Source organism: Coenobita brevimanus, chromosome 13 (genome assembly GCF_032717465.1).
Source record: "Coenobita brevimanus isolate Jiangsu-jjx chromosome 13, ASM3271746v2, whole genome shotgun sequence".
Classification (NCBI taxonomy): domain Eukaryota; kingdom Metazoa; phylum Arthropoda; class Malacostraca; order Decapoda; family Coenobitidae; genus Coenobita; species Coenobita brevimanus.
Genome location: NC_136966.1, coordinates 51,883,266 through 51,886,945, shown reverse-complemented (window position 1 = coordinate 51,886,945; position 3,680 = coordinate 51,883,266). Strand labels below are relative to the sequence as shown.

General features: G+C 42.0%; 1 non-coding gene across 1 annotated transcript; it reads left to right on the top strand.

The window, feature by feature from the left end:
* The first annotated feature begins 430 nt into the window (after positions 1-430).
* LOC145417086 (5S ribosomal RNA) lies at positions 431-549 on the top strand. The gene has a single exon (XR_013900412.1). It is a non-coding gene; the product is annotated as a 5S ribosomal RNA (ribosomal RNA).
* Positions 550-3,680: the final 3,131 nt, after the last annotated feature.

Here is a 3,680-nt window from a genome sequence, read left to right as displayed (position 1 = left end):
CCTCTCTCTCTCTCTCTCTCATTCATTAAGTGCTGAATTACTGGCCTCAAGCCCCGCCGACATGTCGAAAAAATACCCCCGCTAACACCAATACACCAGTCCTGTATGAGACAGCCCTAGCATGTATTCAATATGGACGGTGGGTGTTAGCGCCGAAGTGGTGACATGTAGAGGTGCATGGTATGTAGGAGGACTGCTGGGCCTTGATAGCAGGCTGTGAAGCCTATGCCCAGAGTCGGACACATTAAAAAAAAAAAAACAAAAAAAAAAAAACACTGAAGCATAAGTCATTCCTGTTAGAGATTACTCTGATAAGAGAGGCGCACAATTCTATGCATGGGCTTTTACAAGTACGCAAAACCCCTGTCATTGCGCGACAGAGATACACATCACACATAGGCACATAAACGAATCACCACACAAACATTATGCCAACGGCCATGCCACGTTGAGTACACCGCTTCCCGTCCGATCAGCGAAGTTAAGCAACGTTGGGTCTGGTTAGTACTCGGATGGGTGACCGCCAGGGAACACCAGATGCTGTTGGCATCCCTACGTGTCAAGTGGGGTTGGTGGAGGATTAGTGCCCCTCCCTGTAAAACAATTAACTCTAAGCCCTTGACCACCCCGTTTGGGATACATGGCGTCTGGCAATGGATGGATGGAAGTCAGCATGGGCCCGACTCTGATTTACGACGCACCAATTACCCCTACCTGCTGTGTTTACCTGCCACTGCTGACCTGACGCACCCTCTTCACTGTTCACCCTACCACCCCTCTCCACCCTCTCCCCCTTTACTGTGTACCCTGCCATCCCTCTCCTCCCCCTCACCCTTCACTGTTTGGCTCTTCACCCCTCACCTTCCCCTTACCCTTCACTGTGTACCCTGCCATCCCTCTCCTCCCCCTCACCCTTCACTGTTCACCCTGCCATCCCTCTCCTCCCCCTCATCCTTCACTGTTCACCCTGCCATCCCTCTCCTCCCCCTCATCCTTCACTGTTCACCCTGTCATCCCTCTCCTCCCCCTCATCCTTCACTGTTTACCACTTCACCCCTCATCTCCCCCTTGCCCTTCACTGTTTACCGTTATGTTTTTTCCTACAATTTTTCGTTGTTTTTAATGCTCGAAGAAAAGGGTTTAGAATTATTGCCTATAGACCACACGAAGGATAATTAATGCAGGTAATCAATTTTTCTAAGGTCAATTCTTCTCCTACACTATAACACGCTACAATCAATTCTACATCCACGTCCCCAACAACACTACAGCCTCCCCTCTTGGTCCTGCCCTCTCTCTGTTGCACTAATTCCCACCCGGCCTCTGCTTTGTTCTCTCTGCCTCTGTTGTATATACTGCTACACTGGCTACGTTCCCCCCCTCTCTCTGTGTGTTCAGTTTAATTCTTCCTGTGAAAAAGCCAGAACCACCATTGCCCTGTACTGTGCTTGGAGCTGTATGGCCTGGGTTTACTCTACATTCACGTGAAGCTAATTGCAGATCTGGTCATTGAAGTGGTGGTTGAAACGGACGATTTCCCTCTATTTTGTTTATCTTTGTTAGTCTATCTATCTGCCTGTTAATCTCTCTCTCTCTCAACATTCACATACCTCTAACTGCCACCTCTTTCGTCACGGCCGCGAGAAGCTAAATTACTAACTCCTGGCTATACCCTCTTTTAATATCATCTTCCATTTTTTTCCCCCATCCCTACCTTTGTGCATATGATTTTATTTTTATTTCAATGTTTCATCGGGTGAAGATTAGGCACAAAATGGAAATAAGTAAACGATGGTGACCTTAAACCAGCGAGATATAAAATTTTAACAACTGAGAGGAAAAGAATGAGAGACCGGGAGAAAAAGCAAGATTGGCAGAACCGAAGTATGAAGGAAAGTGCAAAAGAAAGTATAAATGGAGTTACTGGAAAGTGAGTAAATAAAAAAAGAATGTAAAGATAATGATGAAGCTTTACCAAGAGAGGCAGTTTTTATTTTATTATTATTATTATTTTTTTTGTGGTGTGTGTAACTGATATTAATAAAAGTTAAAATGATGCAGCATTAAAAACAGAACATTTAATCTAATTACATTTAGATGATTCCCAAAGCGAAATCCAATCACTATAGCGATAATAAGAGGAAATTCTGCAAGATGATAGTGTACTGACGGAGGTAATTTACTGTTTCAAAGCTTTTTACTAAGGGATGGCTACCATAATTCGAATATATCATTTGGCTTTTACAAGATTAATGACAGAAAGTGTTATCGTGCACAATGAGCTACTGCATACCAAAGAAAGTTGAGGAGCTGTCTATCTATCTATGAGAAGCTGTATATTTCCATCAATCAATCGGTCAGTCAATCTATCCATCTATCCATCATTCATCTATGCTTGTCTGTATCAGTCAATTAGTTTATCTATCTGTCTATCTATCTAGTTATCTATCCATAAACCTAAATATCTCAACAAAATACAGTTTCAAAAATACGCAAGAGACACTAGCTTTTAAAAAACTGAAGTGAGTAAGGTTGGATAATTGACATAGTTCCTACTCACTCTGGACTCATCACCGGCGTTAAATGAGTTTGTTGTACCACGCCATTAGTCCTCACCTGCCTCCTGCCTCACTCAAATTTTTGCCTTTCATTCGATTTCTTTTTCATTAATGTTTCCTAATTCATTTATGCTTTTTAATTTCACGAACTTATTGCCTCTCTCTCCTGTAGTGTGTGTGTGTGTGTGTGTGTGTGTGTGTGTGTGTGTGTGTGTGTGTGTGTGTGTGTGTGTAAAAGCAATACAATACGCTAAATAATGTAAAAACAACCTAGGAATACTATACATCTGTTTCTTAATCATTCGCAACCATATAATTCTACTCCTGTGGCTGGCGGTCGTTCGCTATTAAGAAATATACACGTTGGATACAGTACGGTAAAGATTTTTAGTTTTCACTACTTTAATGTGAATTACTCTCCATTCTCTGCACTTCATAATTGTAATCTTTAAATCAGTAACTCACTACTTTAACTGGTTACACTGTTACCATAATTCCTATAAATATATCATGTATTATTTTCTCCCTTCTTAGTTTATCTCGGTTTATCGCTATTTATCTGAATCATTTTCACTACACACATCAGTTCACCCCTTCAGTCAGGTCACATATTCTTTAGTTTATTTATTTATTTTTTAGTTAATTCTTCTTCCTCTCACTTTTCCTCAGCTTAGGGAGGGAAATCAGGTTGAAATAGGTTAATGGGGACCGTTTATAAGCCTGTCACTGCAATTAATGGTTTCTTCTGCAAAACAAACAAAATCTCTGGAGTCAGCAAATTTTGAAATAAACAGTATATCATGGAACTGAAGGGAGAGTGGAAGACTGATTAGACGCGCGTATGTGAATGAGGTGGAGGGGAAGAGGAGGAAGGAGAGACCAAGGACGATTTGGAGGTATGGAGGGCAGCGACATATCAGAGAGGGCAGCCAAATGGCGAAGGATAGTGTGACGTGGAGGTAATTTGTTTGTGGCCACCCGTTACGGGATTAAGGAGTCTGGCGATTGATAGACAGATAGATTGCAAGGGTTACTATCTCCGTTATTTCTTCGTTATTTAATCTCTAGGAGTTAATGGAGATATGATGGTTCAGAGGGTGCTGCGTTTACCTTTCATCTTGC